We start from the raw sequence: 18,969 nt of genomic DNA, 5'->3' as shown, positions 1-18,969 counted from the left end.
ATGGAATACCAACTCATAAAGTTAGTAAAGTATTTTTCATTGCAACTTAGTAAATCCTGAGATATTCTTAGCCTGACAATCCTTTCAGTGTATGTGCAATTTGAACATGAACATTTTTAGCATCATTACTTTTTAGTAATGTGTCTTTTAACACAACTAAACATGGAGTATATGAAAATATTCAGTTTGAGTTCAAGTTCTGTGTAGAAGTATGATGTGATCGTATACACATCATACTGGTTGATGGTTACAAAGGCAAGAAAGAAATCTAGAGTACTTACATAGACTTAGGAGCTGGTACCAGAAAATTAATCCCCACACTCCTTACTTCACTGGATTTTTTTTTAATATACATTTTTAAAAATGTTAAGTACTCTAACTAATGTATTTAGTTATGTAGTAAAAATTGTGAACCACTGAAAACTGAAGTCAAATTTAAGATTATTCTCTTTATTAGCAGAAAATATAAAAGCTGATCATAAACTAGTGTTGTGTGTTGAGTACAGTGGTTAACAATGAGAAAACTTCTGTTGAAAATATTTGGATTACAGAATAAAATTTCAGTTTTTACGCAATACAAGAAACCAGTTGGTCTCGACATTTTAAAGTTGTAATTGAGCATCCAGACTTGATACTTGTTTGGTATCTTTGGTATTTTTAAGAATCTTCATACATTAGTGCAAAGGAGGAATGCAATACATTTTCCAATGGCAGATAAGACTTAAAGGCAAAACCAAAAGCTAACGCTTGAAAGAAGGGAGCTTCGACAGAGTGTTGTGATGTGACCCAGAATTTAATAACAATTATTAAGTGGATAAGTAGTGATCTTGATAATTTCTATCTGTGAAAAGTTATCAACAAGCACAAGATAAATTTGTTAGAATGATTTAAATTCTTTTTTCATCAAAATAGTATTTACTTATCAGATATTAATAGAATCCAACATGAATTTCTTTCATCATAAGTTAAATTAAGTTTAGCAATAAGTTGGAAGATAAATGCTTTGCACTGTCTGTTGATGAAGCACTGATAATGAGTTTTGAAAAAAAAAATCATTTGCTTCATCCTGGATAAAAGTTAAATATGAATATCTTGAGATTGCTGAAATTGCTTTAAAATCACTTCTTTCATTATTATCAACACACTGATATCTCTATGAAGAATTTATAAAAAAATGATATAGTTTATGTCATTTCTGGTGAATAGTGTTGTTGTCAATAGAACCTACATTAGATAAACTAACAATTAGAAATCAAGTTAATTTGCTGCACTAAAAACTTTATATTTTAGATGTAATCAAAATGGTGGCATGAGGTGAGCCTCTGTGAATCTCCCCTGGAATTTACAACAAATGGACAACTATAACTCCACTAAGGACTCCCCGCACAACAGACAGGAAAGAAGAAGAGGCCCACTACTGAATTCACCTAAAGGTGGGCGAATCGCGCGAGCGGGAGAGGAGGGAAGGGAGAAGTGCAGAGACGGAGCCGCGTGGGCACAGGACGCAGACCTAGCTCAGTGCTCTGAGCTCACTTCATCCCTGAACTACCACAGCTGTGGGAGAGGGAAGAACTTGGACTTCTAGGGCTCCGCTTATGGCCCACAGGGCTGAGGGGACAGCATATAACATGGCTCAACCCAATGCTCACAGCGAGACCTCAGAGAAAAGACTGAGGGAAGAAGGCTGAAAACGGTGGTTTAAGCCCTCACTGCTGAGCAGAGAATGGAAGCCTTAGGCAATGAGACTACCTGCCCCCTCCCTATCCTCCCAGAGCTCAACCCGCCCCCACCTGCCCAGTGCTAGAAGCTGAATAGTCACAGTGTCAGATCAAAAGAACAGAATATTTGCTGTTCTGAGAACTTTGGACCACAGACACAGATTCTCAGCCCAACGACGTCTGGCAAAGGGGAGGGAGCTGTGGATGCAGGACCGGCTGTGGTGGTGGTCACCAGCATTGTTCTGGGCCACCTCTCACAACACACCCCTCCCCTGACCCCACCTATCTGGGGGGATACCTGCAGGAGTAAACAGAACTGCTGAAACATACAGGCTCTGAATCTGGTGCAGGAAGAGTTTTGGAAGTTCAAAAGTTCTCTGCATACCCACACGGACACTGCACCATGTGACCCAGGCGAACTATTAACAGAGGAGAATCCCACCTCCGAAGGAATCCCACCATTGTGTGAGAAGCTGGAATAGTGCAGAGGAAACATAGCACTACCATGTGAGAGACAAAAAAAAAGGCTGCAGTCAGAGAGAAAATAAAACATTCTACCAACAAGTACTGAAAAACAAAAGAAAGATCTCTTCCTATCAACCTGTTGCAGAAGCCACTTCTGTAGATGTCTAGGAAGAGAAATAATAAATCAGTAATTGCCGTGAATAACCAAGGCAACAAGACAGCTCAGAAAGAAAGTGAAAAGTCTCCAGAAAAGGAACTTAAAATATGGAAATATGTGACTTAAATGACAGAGAATTCAAGATTGCAGTTCTGAAAAAATCTCAATGAGATCCAAGAAAACACAAAAAGAAAGTTTAATGAACTCAGAAACACAATCAAAGAACAACCTGAACATTTTACAAAAGAGATTAAAAATTTAAAAGAGAACCAAATAGAATTTCTAGAGATTAAGAACTCAATAGAAGAAATTAAGAATGAAATAGCCAGCTTAGGTAGTAGAGTTGACCAGATGGAGGAAAGAATCAGTGACATCGAAGACAGAAACCTGGAAATTACACAGATGGAAGAAAAAAGAGACTTGAGACTTAAAAGAAATGAAAGAACTCTACAAGAACTTTCTGACTCTATCAGAAAGAACAGTATAAGAATAACGGGCATACCAGAAGAAGAAGAAAGAGAGAAGATATATGCAAACAAATTGTTGATGAGAACTTCCCAAACTTGTGGACAGAACTGGATCCTCGAATCCAAGAAGCACATAGAACACCTAATTACCTCAATCCCAACAGTCCTTCGCCAAGGCACATTGTATTGAAGCTGTCTAAAATCAACGACAAAGAAAGAATCCTCAAGGCAGCCAGGGAAAAGAAGACGGTAACCTACAAAGGAAAGCCCATTAGATTGTCATCAAATTTTTCAACAGAAACTCTACAAGCCAGGAGGGAGTGGAACCAAATATTCAAACTATTGAAAGAGACAAATTACGAGCAAAGAAAAATATATCCAGCAAAGATACCTTTGGATATGAAGGAGGAAAAAAGACCTTTCCAGACATACAGAAGCTGAGGGAATTTTCTAACACACAACCTGCACTAAAAGAAATACTAAAGGAGGCTATTCGACCACCATCAATAAGGACAATTTGTGGTAACCAAAACATAAATAGGGGGAGAGTAAAGGCCTGAACCGGATATGGGAATGGACAAAGTAAGCGTGCTGAAGAACATGGAATACTCTAAATATCAAACTTTCTTTTACATAAACTTAAGGGTAACCGCTCAAAAAAAAAAAAATCCAGAACTGAAATATATACTGTAATAAAAGAAGAAACAGAGGGAAGCACCATAGAATATCACCGCACAGAAATAATAGACAACAATAAAAAGGCAGAAACAATGGAGACACAGCCTTACCAGAAAACTAAAGAATGACAGGAAATCGTCACGTATCAATAATCACCCTAAATCTAAATGGACTGAACTCACCAATAAAAAGGCACAAAGTAGCAGAGTGGATCAAAAAACTAAACCCAACCATATGCTGTCTCCAAGAGACACATCTCAGCTACAAGGACAAAAATAGACTAAAGTGAAAGGGTGGAAATTGACACTCCAAGCAAATGGTATCCAGAGAAAATCAGGTGTAGCCATAAAGATATCAGATGAAACAGACTTCAGGGTGAAAAAGGTAACAAGAGACAAAGATGGACATTTCATAATGGTAAAGGGGACTATACAGCAAGAAGACATAACAGTCATCAATATGTATGCCCCCAATCAGGGAGCACCAAAATATACCAAGCAACTACTAACAGAACTTACGGGAGAAATTGACCAAAACACAATAATACTAGGAGACTTAAATACATCATTGACAGCTATGGATAGGTCATCCAAACAGAAAATAAATAATGAAATAGCAGCCCAAAATCACACATTAGATGACGTGGACATCATTGACATATATAGAGTCCTTCATCCTAAGACATCAGACTACACATTTTTTTCCAGTGTACATGGAACATTCTCAAGGATAGACCATATATTGGGACATAAAATCAGCCTCATCAAATTTAAGAAGATTGAAATCATACCAAGCATATTCTGTAATCACAAGGCTTTGAAATTGGACATCAACTGCAAAAAGAAAGCAGGAAAAAAAAACAAATACATGGAGATTAAACAACATACTTTTAAAGAACGACTGGGTCAAAGAAGAAATTAGAGTAGAGATCAAAAGATACATAGAAACAAATGACAATAAAAATACACCCTACCAAAATTTTGGGGATGTGGCAAAAGCAGTTTTAAGAGGGAAATTTATATCATTACAGGCCTATCTCAAGAAACAAGAAAAATCTCAAATAAATAACCTCACGTTACGCCTTAAAGAACTAGAAAAAGAAGAACAAGTGAAACCCAAGGTCAGCAGAAGAAAGGAAATAACAAAAATCAGAGCACAACTAAATGAAATAGAGAACAAAAAGACAATAGAAAAAAATTAATGTGACAAAGAGCTGGTTCTTTGAAAAGATTAACAAAATGGACAAACCCTTGGCTAGACTCACTCAGATAAAAAGAGAGAAGACACTAATAAACAAAATAAGAAATGAGAAAGGGGAAGTTATCATGGACACCACAGAAATACAAAGGATCATCCAAAAATAATATGAAGGACTATATGCCACCAAATTCAATAACCTAGAAGAAATGGACAAGTTCTTAGAAACATATAGCCTTCCAAGGCTGAACCATGAAGAACTGGAAAATCTAAACAGAGCAATCACCAGTAACAATATTGAATCAGTCATCCAAAACCTTCCCAAAAGCAAAAGTCCAGGACCAGATGGCTTCACTAGTGAATTCTACCAAACCTTCAAAGAGAATCTAATACCAATCCTGCCCAAACTCTTCCAAAAAATTGAAGAAGAGACAGTACTCCCCAATTCATTTTATGAGGCCAACATTACCCTGATACCAAAACCTGGTAAGGACAACACAAAAAAAGAAAACTACAGACCTATACCTCTGATGAATACTGATGCAAAAATCCTAAACAAAATTCTAGCAAATCAAATACAACAATGCATTAAAAAGTTTATTCATCACGACCAAGTGGGGTTCATCCCCGGAGCACAAGGATGGTTCAACATCCGCAAATCCATCAATGTGATACATCACATAAACAAAATAAAGGACAAAAATCATATGATTATACCAATAGAGCAGAAAAAGCATTTGACAAGATATAACATCCATTTATGATTGAAAAACTTAATAAAATAGGTATAGAAGGAAAATACCTTAACATAATAAAGGCCATATATGACAAGCCTCCAGTTAATCTCATAATTAATGGTGAAAAACTGAAGCCCTTTGCTCTACGTTCAGGAACACGACAGGGCTGTCCCCTATCACCTCTGTTTTTCAACATAGTGTTGGAAGTCCTTGCCAGAGCAATCAGGCAAGAGAAAGAAATAACAGGCATCCAAATTGAGAATGAAGAAGTTAAATTATCACTCTTTGCAGATGACATGATGCTATATAGAGAAAACCCTAAAGACTCCACCAAAAAGCTGTTAGAAACAATCAACAAACACAGTAAAGTTGCCGGTTACAAAATCAACGTACGAAAGTCTATTGCATTCCTATATACTAACAATGAAATCTCAGAAAAAGAAATACAAAAAACAATTCCTTTTGCAATTGCAGCAAAAAGAATGAAATACCTAGGAATAAACTTAACCAAGGATGTGAAGGATTTATATGCTGAAAACTATAAGACATTTTTTAAAAAAATTGAAGAAGACACAAAGAAATGGAAAGACATTCCATGGTCATGGATTGAAAGAATCAACATAGTTAAAATGGCCATATTATCCAAAGCACTATACAGATTTAATGCAATCCCCATCAAAATCCCAATGGCATTTTTTAAAGAAATAGAACAAAAAATCATCAGATTTGTTTAGAACCACAAAAGACCCCAAATAGCCAAAGCAATCTTAAGAAAAAAGAACAATACTGGAAGTGTCACACTCCCTGACTTTAGCCTGTACTACAGGGCTACAATAATCAAAACAGCATGGTATTGGCAGAAAAAAGACACATAGATCAATGAAATAGAATAGAGAACCGAGAAATAAAACCACATAAATATAGACAGATAATTTTTGACAAAGAAGCAAAAAAACATTCAATGGAGAAAAGACATCCTCTTCAATAAATGGTGCTGGCAGAATTGGATAGCCACGTGCAAAAGAATGAAACTGGACTGCTATCTGTCTCCATGTACCAAAATTAATTCAAAATGGACCAAAGACAAGCATAAGACCTGACACAATAAACTGCATAAAAGAAAACATAGTGACTAAACTTATGGACCTTGAGTTCAAAGAGCATTTTATGAATTTGACTCCAAAGGCAAGGGAAATAAAAGCTAAAATAAATGAGTGAAACTGTATGAAACTTAAACCTCCTGCACAGCAAAAGAAACCATCGACAAAACAAAGAGGCAACCAACTGAATGGAAGATTTTTGCAAACAGTGCCTCTGATAAAGGGCTAATATCCAAAGTATACAAGGAACTCATGCAACTCAACAATAAAAAAACAAACAACGCAATTGAGAAATGGGAAGAGGACCTGAAGAGACATTTCTCTAGAGGATATACAAATGGCAAATAGACCTATGAAAAAATGGTCAACATCACTAATCATCAGAGAAATGCAAATAAAAGCTACAGTGAGATATGACCTTACCCCCGTCAGAATGGCTACCATCAACAAGACAAATAACAAGTGTTGGAGAGGCTGTGGAGAAAAAGGAACACTCATACACTGTTGGTGGGAATGCAGACTGGTACAGCAGTTATGGAAGGCAGTGTGGAGGTTCCTCAAGAAATTACGAATAGAATTACCATATGACCCAGCAATCCCTCTCCTGGGTATCTCCCCAAAAAATCTGAAAACATTTATACATAAAGACACCTGTGCTCCAATGTTCATTGCAGCTTTGTTTACGGTGGCCAAGACATGAAAACAACCAAAATGTCCTTCGATAGATGAATGGATAAAGAAGTTGTGGTATATATACACAATGGAATACTATTCGGCGTTAAGGAAAGATGATATAGGAGCATTTGTGACAACATGGATGGATCTTGAGAATACAATGCTAAGCAAAATAAGTCAGACAGAAAAAGCAGAGAACCATATGATTTCACTGATATGTGGTATATAAACCAAAATCAACAAGAGAACAAGACAAACAAATGAGAAACAAAAACTCATAGTTACAGACAATAGTTTAGTGGTTACCAGAGGGTAATGGAGGAGGGGGGAAGGAGATGAGGGTAAGGGAGATCAAATATGTAGTGATGGAAGGAGAACTGACTCTGGGTAGTGAACACACAATGGGATTTATAGATGATGTAATACAGAATTGTACACCTGAAATCTATGTAATTTTATTAACAATTGTCACCCCAATAAACTTTTTAAAAAAACTTTATTTTTGATGTGTGGGATCTCATCAAAATGAAGTAGGTATTCAGTATAAAGAATCACCATTTTAATCACATTTTTTAAAATTTCTATTATGGTACTACAAGTTCAAGTGTAATTGTGATTCTCTGTATGAATCACCGTGATGCAAACTTGCAATGAACAATATGTACAGGTTTTAATTTTTTCTCTTCTGTAATGTTTGTTCTGATTACATTTATTAAATGTGACAGAATGGAATTTTTAAAAATTGATATCTTGCCCTAGATTGTTGAGACACAGTGTCCTATACTGCTCTTCTTGCCATAAATGATACAGTGCTAGGAACATGGTAAACGCTCAGCAAATACCTGTGGATAGATAGATTTACATCAATAAATTGGGTTACATTTTCTGAAGGGGATAATTTCTCCCAATGGATAGCTATGTCTATAGAGAGATTCATCTGCCAGTCTACAGGGGTAGAAATCATTGAAATACACAACAGGAATCTCACCATTCTTTTGTCACTGCTCTATTCTAATGTTTCTGCAATGTCAGGCCATTTCTTTCTGGAGAAAGTACTTAAGGAAAGCCACAGAATCAGGCTTCAAGGAGGTAGAAAGAAGCTAGATAATCTGTTAAGAGGACTGTAAACAACTGTACCTGGTCAAATATATCTTATAAATTTTAACCTTGAACGTGTATAAGGATTTGACTCCTTAAGATACTCTATCAAAATAAAAATATCCCTGGAAATTTGGTTTATATCATTGTATTATTTAGGTAACTAAAAGGGGAAAGGGGGAAACAAGAAAGAAGGATTTCAGAGATAAGTTCACCAGCTCCATAATTTTTTGGTCTAACTCTATAACTGCCCACAGGGTCAGGAGGCCCCATCTCATCTCCTAATTTTACACGTGTTATATAATAGGAGAGGGACTTCCTGCTTCTGATAATAGCTGGTAAGTTATTTGTGTGAACCTTCCAGCTGAAAACTACACAGAACTCTTAAGATAAAATTATATACACACATATATGTATGTATTTAAATATACGTGTGTATTTAAATAAATTAGTATTTATGTATAGTGTATAATTATATATTCTCTAAATTATTCGCTATTCATTCTCTGAATGATTTAAATATCTAGTCTATATAATACATATAAATATATTAGAAACATATATAAATACATACATAAACATTGTAACTACATTAAAACATATTATCCTCATAGAAATACAGTGAGCAAAATATTATTATATCTAATTTAACAATAAGAAAATAAGAAAGTAAACAAAAAACAGAACACAGTATTTTTATTAAATGAAATTATAAAAGACATAAAAAGTCTCCATATTAATTGTAAATTGAAGCAAATTAAAAAAAAATAAACATAGTTACTTGTAACAATGTTACCTATGTATTTGAACCAAATGATTCACCACTAAGCTCTATTGGTTTAATATCCCAACATTTAATACAGAATATCAATTGTGATAAATAAGCAATCAAATTGAAGTATTTTATTTTTCTCGCCATGCCAGGCAGATATGTTTTTTGTCTTCTTAATCCCTTCACTCTTTTCACCAAGCCTCCCAACTTCCCTCCCAACTGGCAGCCATCAGTTTTTCCTCTGTACCTATGAATCTGTTTCTGTTTACTTTGATGTGCATGTGTGTGTTATCCGTCTTAAAGAAATTACTTTCTAGTCAAGTACAAGTTAAGAATCACTTTTAGTCTTTAAGACTTTAAGTGACTCGGGCAATTCTTTTGCATACAGTTTTAATCAAAGTCAGCTCTTTTGACATAAAACATTTAATCAAAATCTTATTGTCTTCTATATCCTTGCTTTATATTAGGGATCCTCCGAAGGACAACTGAGTATACTCATTTCGGCCCTGAAGTGGACAAGGTAGGTGTCATTATTATTCTATATAATCCTTACCCTGATTTTCCAATTGTGTGAACCAGGAATATACTTTCTCTCTAAATGATCTAAAATGTCATTAGATGTTACAGTGACTGCAATTTGTGTATGTGCATAACTGAATCACACAATGCTTTTCAGTAACCTATTCATAAAACGTATGAAGGAACAGAATTCTATCTCCTATTTTTTTAATTGGGTATTAGTGGGAATCATTATAGTCAAAGTCTGTTTCTTTAACATAATGAACAACTTTTCAACACTGTTATTATCATGTCAAGGTTAATGCAAAAGAGAAACATTTGTATGTTAGGACAATTTGGATGTAGCAAAGTATTCCAGGAGAATTTTGAAAGAGAGAACAAACACTGGCCTCTTTCCTCAGTAGGCAGATCCGTCTTAGACAAATCTTTTGTCTTGGGAAACTGTATACACTAACATCTTCTCTCATCACCTCTACCTCCCACTCCTACCTAGTCTAACTGACGTTCTTCTAAAGATGGTGTTATTTGATGGCATGTAAAATGCTTCTTTGTATCTATTTTTAAAATCTCTTAGAAACACCAACCAAAGGCTTTCAATCACTCCAGCCAGTTGGATAAAGAGTGGGGCAAAATTCATTGTGCTAAAGTTATTTCCATATAAACTCATTCTGGATCCTGAACATTGAAATTGCCAGAACCAAAAAGTTAAATTATTTTAGAGAATGCAAAAAGAAAATGTCTTTGCAATATTTAGAAAGAAAGATATCTGCTGAAATGCCTAAGAGAGTTTATAAAATGTACACAAAACCTTATTGAAAAATAATTAGAAGCCACCCACAGCATGCTATAAATAATTTCAATTGTCTATCCTTTTTAATTCTGACACTGTTAGCTTTCTTTGTCTGTAACATGGAAATTGAAACACAATAGTTTTTACCTAGTGTTTGACAATGCAGACTCTTGCTGTATTATTATTTTAAGTCCTTATTCCTATTCTCTGAAAATAATCTAGAATTACTATTAAAAAACAGAGATTATTTTTATTCTTCTCATTCATTTTTAAATTTCAGGGATCATGCAAAACCAGCTTACATAAGTCTGTACCTTGCTGTAAATGAACATAATTTTAATATTTATAGGTTATCATGTCATTGAGGCACAATTTTCTGAAAGAATGCACAATGCCTTATATATAAAAAAAGAATAATACCAGCTTAAAAAAAAAAAAATATATATATATATATATATATATATATATATACACACACACACACACACACACACATATATATAAGCAATTAACCATAGCTCTGTGTCCTATGGACGCATTAGACTGGAACAAAATTTAAAACATATAGATAAACCTACATTTCTTGATCAGGAAATAATGTGAATTTTCTGATTAATCAAATACATGCATAATATTCCTATGCCAACCAAAAACATTTAATGCACTCTTGCAAATCGTGGGTCCCTTGAACATACTTAGTATATATTGAAAATCTAGTTTGATTTTCTTTATTCAAATGATTGATGACTTCAAAATATGTAATATGTAGTTCCGTATTAGAAAAAACATTCCAAAATAAAATCCAGAAAGAGGAGAAACTATTGTTTATGATAAAATAGAAGGAATAATTGGTATCCTCTTAGTCCTTTATTTCTCTGAACTAAATCATTTAATTTTTTCTTATCTGGCAGAGTAGATGGAAATGTTTGGTATAGCAATCCCCCCTGCCCCCACACTATATCCTTAGTTACGATTTCTGAGTGCATCTGTGTTGTTTCTCTTCTTAACAGAGCAGGAAGCTGTGCTTTTCCCGACAGACAATTCACGGACAACAGCCTAGCTGTGGTCCACTTCAGTCCTTACCCATCTGAATTTAAAATGCTATCACAAGATTTCTTCTGAATCACTAAAACTTAACAGGCTATTTTCTCTCTGCATTTCTATTTACCACTAACTCTGTACTCTGATGCTGCAAAACCAATTCAAACTTTCTCTTCTCTCTCTATGCCTAATGTAAAAGGTTCATCTGTCAACAAAATCAGTAACACTGTCTTTCATCTTAACGTTTAAGATAAATGAACCATTTAGATCTGGTTTATCAGTTTAATTTTGAAAGAAAATAACCTATTTGCTATTCACCACCTAAAAAAATAGTTTTTAATATTCACACGAGAATGTTTATGCAAAAGATTACCCTAGCCTTTGGCAATATTCAAAATACCTAATAAGGGGTCCAGCGTGAGTAACAGCTGATTAAATTGGGTGCTAGTCTTTAATTCTAGCAGAATATCACTGTAGCCACCATCTGAAACATAGGCTGGTATGTCTATCCCAGGTATTCCTAATTATGGAAGGAGTACAAATTTGAAAACACTCTCAGCCACCTCTCGAGTAAAGAGCAGGAGGGTGAGAAAAGGAAGAAGAGCATGCAGTTACCCTGTCTCCAAGTGCTGACTGAAACCAAATAGACAGGCAGCTGGGAGAGGATGTGTTTCGGGGCTAGGGGAAAGGTAGAAAACAGCTGAACACCTCATTTATTCTACCAGAGTGTTAATTAAACTCCTGTAACATGGCTCGAGTGCCTTTAGGTAACATTTCATTCTTTAATTCAGCCACGTGCTAATACTCTACATGAGCTGTGAGGTAAAACATATATGAACAAATACACTTAAAGAAAAGTGGCAAGGAATGTCTTTAAATCAGAATTTTGATTCTGTCCCCTGACCTTTCCGCTGTTATGCCTTTACTACAATCCTTCAGAATTTGAAATCTGTGCTGCGGGAATCATTTTTACTATATGGTGAATTTTAAACACCGGTTCACTTATGGTAACCAGGCTTCATTTGGGAATTGGCTATTATACAACGTTGGCTATACATCTGGACCACGTCTCTAAGTGAGCATTTCTGTCCAGGCTTCCCTTTAATATATCTCATGTTAGCATCTTCGTATTCCTATTCCCCTCATCTGTGGTTGCCTATCCTTTAGCTGGGGGATTGGTATAGTGTGGATTAAATAACATGATTGATAGTGTGTTTATTTTCCTGGAAATCCCAGTCCTCCAGATTAGAAGGCAGATGTCAAATTTTCTTTTCTGCTTCTATCATTTCTCTGTTCTCAGCTTCATTTATCTTCTGCACAGCACATAAGCCAAATGGGCATTATCAATGTTAACATCAGAGAGTCCTCTTAGAGATGTTAATGGGTTTGGTGATAGAGTTACTTTAATTGTGTACATTCAGTGAAGGCATTTATTTATTTATTTTTAATTTAATGAGATCTTAAAAATGATGGTATGTGGGTGTAAGGAAAAGAACTGCTGCCTCTTTTTTTTTCCCTGTTAAGAAATAGGTGGGTGATAAAGAGTTTGAAAATAATCCAAACAGACCTCCTTTTCTTTCTATTTTCATCGTTTGATACATTGAAAATTACTGAAAGGGAGGAGAAAAATAGTAGAGTCCTAGCGATCCTATTCGTCTATGCTTTAATTTTGTCTTTACTTAGCAGCTACAACTCCATGGGTTGAATCCCCAGTATCAAAAAAATAAATAACAAATTTCTGGCATGTACCTGTGTGAGTTCTGGATCTGATATTTCAAATGAACTCTTTTGGGGAGAGGGTCACTTTGAAAGGTGTTAAAAGTGACTTTGTTGGAAAAAGCATCAGTTTTTTTGCAGATTTTTTGCAGAAAAACTTTGCAGATTTTCTTTTAATCCAGTAAGACAAGGTCTGACTTGATTGGAGTGTGTAATTCATTTATATTTAGTGTAATTAGTGATATGGTTCAGTTTATATTTGCCATTTTGCTATTTGAGCTTTTTTATGCCTCATCTGTTTCTGTCTCTAAGATCCATCCTTACTTCCTCTAACTGTTGTGAACAAATGTCTTATACTATTTTATACTATGTACATCATTTTAATTTGCTAATTTTTTACCAATACTTTTGAACATTTTATAGTAGTTGCTTTAGTGATAATGTGCATCTTTAACTCATCACAGTCTCCTTCTGGTTAATACTGATTTAAAATTTAACAACTGTGAACTATATTGGCTTCATTGTCTCACCCTGATTTTTATGCTAATATCATCCATATATATAATCATTTTTATATCATCCATATATATAATATATAATACATACTACATTATCATTACCTACATATTATACTTGCCTACATATTTATAAGATTCTAGTGCTCATCTTTTTCCTATGATTACAAGTTATCATCTGAGGGTATATCCTTTTTGCCCTAAGCCTTCTATATAATATATTTTATATATATATATATATATATATATATATATATATATATATGTATATATATACATACATATGTATATATATACATATATATGTATGTAATATATATGTATATATGTGTGTGTGTTTGTAGTAAATGTCTGCTAATAACATATATATAACATATATATAACATAATAACATAATATATATATATTTGTTTTTTCTTCTGACAATGTATTTTGCCTTTATTTTTACAGGATCGTTTTGCTAGGTAAAGAATCTTGATGGACAGTTTTCTTTTCTTTCAGCACTTTGACTATGTCATCCTACTGCTTTCTTAAATTCATTGTTTCTGATGAGGAATAATCATATCATTGTCCGCATATGTTATGAGTTGTTTTTCACTTGTAGCTTAAGTGATATTTTCTTTGCCTTTGCCTTTTAGCACTTTGATCATGCTGGGCAGAGGTTGAGCTCAAACCTCAAACCCTGTAAGACTTGCACCCTGTGACAATGGAGCAGTGTGAGGGTTGAGAGATGCATTCAAAGCGGTAGCCCGTTCCCAACGTCCCTTGCCTTTTTCACTTTTTGCCAGAATTTCTAGTCTTTCTCACTCAAGTAAGTTTAGGTGTGAGAGGTTATCTTACTTCTTGTCTAGTTGTTTCTTATTTAGTTTCTTCCCAATAAATTTGGACCTGCCCATTGCCACAAACCAGAATATAGCCTTGAGTTAGCAGAGCTACAGTTTTTCCCCTGTGATTCCAACTCACATCTGCCAAGTAAGGTCGGTAAAACTATAGGTTTTCATTCTCCACCCAAAATTGTGTTAGACACCTCTCACAGAAAAGCTTCTTATTTTTACGGTATACCTCTTTCAGATTCAGCTGGGTATGTATTGAGAAAAGGCAGATACGAGGAACAGCTCTGGGCACGAAGACCATTGTCCACACCTTTTTTATTTGGAGATCTTGTAATTTATTAAATAAACACTTTTGTAATATTTTTGTATGCCTTTAGTCAATATCCAATGCCCTTGGGTGGTTGTTGTTGATCATTTTATACATTTTTACACTGGTTTTCTGCAGAAAGAAACCATCTTACCCTCTGGAACTATTATTGGAAGTACTATCATTCTTAAATCCTTGAATGGAGTTCAGCGAAACTGATAAAAACAAAATGGTATGTTTAGTCATGGGGGAATGGGGAGGGATCCAGATGTCCAAGACCTAAATTAAAACTGAATATTGCTCAAAACCTGTTGAAGACGTTCTCCAGACACCCCATGCTTAATACTTACAGATTAATAGAAGGTTATGGCTCTTCTACGAGACCCTGATTATATCCACAGGTAATAATTTATTTATTTTAATTTACAAGTTGCAGATAAGAATTACCAAGTTTGAACACAGCTTGTGCATTTGTATAAACTGAAAGTTTAAGTGAGATTTTATGGATTCTCTAGTCATAAATCCTAAAAACCTACTAAAACGTTGCTCACTTGGCTTCAAATCTTTGGGATTGTTATGGTTCATGACATGGTAGAAATATATTTTGTCTGCTAGCCACAAAAAAACAAAGTTTGACATGATGTTTCCCAGAAATAATCAAGGACAGGCACCACTGTTCTTGAAGACTGAATGATATAGTAAGCTAGCAAATCATTATGGTGACTTTCTCTTTGCTCTCACGTATATTTCATGATCCTGCCCTAATTGGCAAAATACATTACTGGGGAAAATTGGGGAAAAAAAGGTATGATAGATAGATAAAATATAATACAGATTAGAATGGAGTAGTCCGTATGTATTCTGTCCAATATAATCTCAGCCTTACTAAGTAACTCTATTAGCAATTTGGAGATTTGTGGTATGTTGCGGAAAATAGTGCAATTTAACTGAACAGGGAGAGGAAATTTTTCTTTGACGTTTTCTAAGGGCTATCTCCTATTATACTAAGAAAGTGTGGCAGCATTTTATTGGAATGAGCAAAAGAGGTAAATTTTTGCTCAAAACCCCAATCTGTGGTCCAGGAAAGGTCTTTATTACTTAGCTTTCATGAAAATGAAAGTAACAGATTGCAACTGTCAGTAGATACTGACGCCCTTTATGTTCCCTACTTTTCCTATTCCCAGTAGGATAGAGAACTGATTAAACTCTGACTCCAGAATGTAAAATCAAGAAGTTTCATAACCATGTGAGTTCCTTTAGCATGCCCAAGCGTTGCCATGGAGATCAGAATTCGTTGAACTTGACATTATAATCTGCATTAGCTTCTCTAAAAATGGTTGAATAGATGTAGTATCAGAAAACTGATACTTCCTTCCAGTTGTATGTCTTAAATCTCATCATTCATCCTGATTTTTTTATCTTCTTTAATTTAGTTTGCCGTTTCTATTTATTGCTACAGCAAACATCAGAGAAGAGCTATATGTGTATGTCAATCACATAAAATTGTCTATGTTAATAGATCAGCAAATAATCTTTTTATGGGTATCACCATTCAATTCAGGGAATTCTAAACCAGAAATCCCTGGCATTAAAATATCTGTAGCTTAACAATAAAACCAGCAATAGGTCGCGTAAATGTTATATAGGACTCTCTTCAACTAAGACTTGTGCATGCTTGAGGGTATTTCTTTAGTTTTCCTTCTGAAGCTCAATTCAACAGCCAAACCATACGCTATTTCCTGTCTATTTCTGGAGGTTTCAGTTGGAGAGCTTTAGCTTCCCAGTGCTTTCTAGATTAATTTTGACAAGTGCTTCCAGGCACACCTTTCCAAGGTCAGGGGAACAGCTAAAGGATATACAATAGTGTACTTGAGTGTGGGATAAATGATCCAAGTACACTTGGCTGTGAAACTACTCATTAAGGATCTTTACTTTTCACCCTAATCGACATTGTGACTCTTCTTCATTATATATGTTTTTTTTTTGCTCTAAACTCTTTCTGTATTCAGATAAGAAAGTTTTAATATAATATGGTTCTTTTGAAGATGCTTGGGTTGAGCAGGGCTATAGTTTTACTACACAAACATAGGATGCTTTGGATTTCAAAAGAAAGGCATATTTATTTTTTAATTAAAGTTTGTTGGGGTGACAATTGTCACAATAGAATACTATTTTGCTATAAGGCATGTTTAGAAGCCATTTCTAGTTGGTTGACTATGACTGTCCTTTGGTCTATTTTTGTATTCAGCTCTCTGTTCTCACCTCTGTAACTGTGTCAGATTATTTTCCTTCACATTATTACCCTTCATTGTTATTTCCTGCCTATATTTGTAAGTTCTAAGTCCTTAAAGCTTACTTTCTCCATTAGTGAAAAAATATATCAGGAAGTACAAGAAACTTCACTGTTTCTTGCTGTTTTCTATACCTGCCAATTTCTGAATGGAAAGACAAGAAGCCACATTTCAAATATATGCCCTACTCTAGAGCACAAGCAGCCCAGGCTGTAGTATTTTAAGGCTTTAAATTATTTTCTATGGCAGCTTATTTAGATTAAAGTCCATTGAGCTAAAAATTTGTATTACACATCTTCAAAAAATGTACTGAAATTTGGATTAATGATTATTATCCATGATTAATTTGATTGTTCTGTCACACATTGGTATGTTTACATCTTCAATGTTAATTTCTTAATGACAATCACAGGAGAGTTATGGGAAGAGAGGAAGAGTGATTAAAATGAATGCTACTAAAATTTTAAATGCTGGTCCTTCGCTCCAGTAGCCACTCTTAGAAGAATTAAAGTTTCCAGAGCATAGTCAGAAAAGATTTTCAGAAACATGGACACTGATTTCAGCCAAATTAGCAGAAATTTCCCCTGAAATACTGGGACTGTTTCCTAATCTGCTGTACTACATGAAGATACTGTTTTATGTTAAGACTAGAAAGTATTCTGATTGCTGACTGCCTGGAACTTTGTGCTTCAGATAATTCTGAGACTCCATGAAGAAGAGTGCTCCATTGGTTTTCAAAGTGTGTTCTCTGATATGTAGTGATAGGGTAGGTAGATAGATAGAAATGAGAAGGAGGAGAAACCTAGCCTTGGATAGAAAGTCCCTTGCTGCAGCTCCTACTTGGGTCGAGACCCCTTGCAGCTGCCCTCTCTTAGGGCACCAATGCCTTACTAGCCCAGCAGGATCCCAGGCTCATACATACCCCTGAATCAAAGGGATGTGTTGTTAGAAGCCAGAGAAGGAAGGAAGACATCCCACTTATCAGAGTACACATCCTGCTTGTCAGGACTATTTTAGTGAGCTTCTCAAACAAATCCTAAGAAGAAAATTGACAGAAACTACCCTCAGAACCAAAAAGGATGACTAGGCACCTCAGCAGGAGAGAGAGATAAAAAGAGAAGGGAGACGGGGAGGCAATTCTACCCATAGAAACAAAAGCCTCTCCATACAATATAAGGAGAGCCCTTTCCCCCTCTTAGGATTGGTCCACTCCAAATCTTGGAGTGTATCTGTCTTTACTAATAAACTTCTTACTATCCTTTACTTGTACAAAACTCTGTCTCTTGACTAAATTCTTTCCCTTGAGAAGACAAAGAGCCGAAAAACGTTATCATAATCCAGTGACAGTAGCACCAGCAGCATCATCAGGTCACTTCTTAGAAATGGAGGTTCTCTGGTGCAACTTCTGGCCTACTAAATCAGAAACTCTGAGACCTGGGCCTGGCAATCTATGTTCTAACAATCTCTCCAAGTGAGGTTCATATACATGAAGCTTTGAGAACCAGAGCTCTCGTCCATTAATTATGTCAGCTATGTGTGTGTGGTGATGAACCAAAAATCATTCACCTTTCTGGAATGTGCAAAAGAAAAATAATGACACAGTAAAGAATCTATAAGCCATAGAGAGAGGCATATAACTGATCTGGCCTCAGGGCCTACCCTCCTGACAGGTTGATCTCCAATTTCTAGAATTCAGATCTCTGAGAAAATAATTTTCTATTATTTAAACCACCCAGATTGTGGTACGTTATTATGGCAGCCCTACAGTGAGTTTATGTACAGCATTAGAAATGGGGAAGACTGAGATACCTGCTAAGCAAAGACCATATTTTACTTGCTTTACACATTGATGTTGGGGAAGATATTGATTGGCAAACCACACTTCTACTGACA

This window comes from Rhinolophus hipposideros (genome assembly GCF_964194185.1).
Source record: "Rhinolophus hipposideros genome assembly, chromosome: 1".
NCBI classification, from domain to species: Eukaryota; Metazoa; Chordata; class Mammalia; order Chiroptera; family Rhinolophidae; genus Rhinolophus; species Rhinolophus hipposideros.
Note: the sequence above shows the minus strand (reverse complement) of the source record.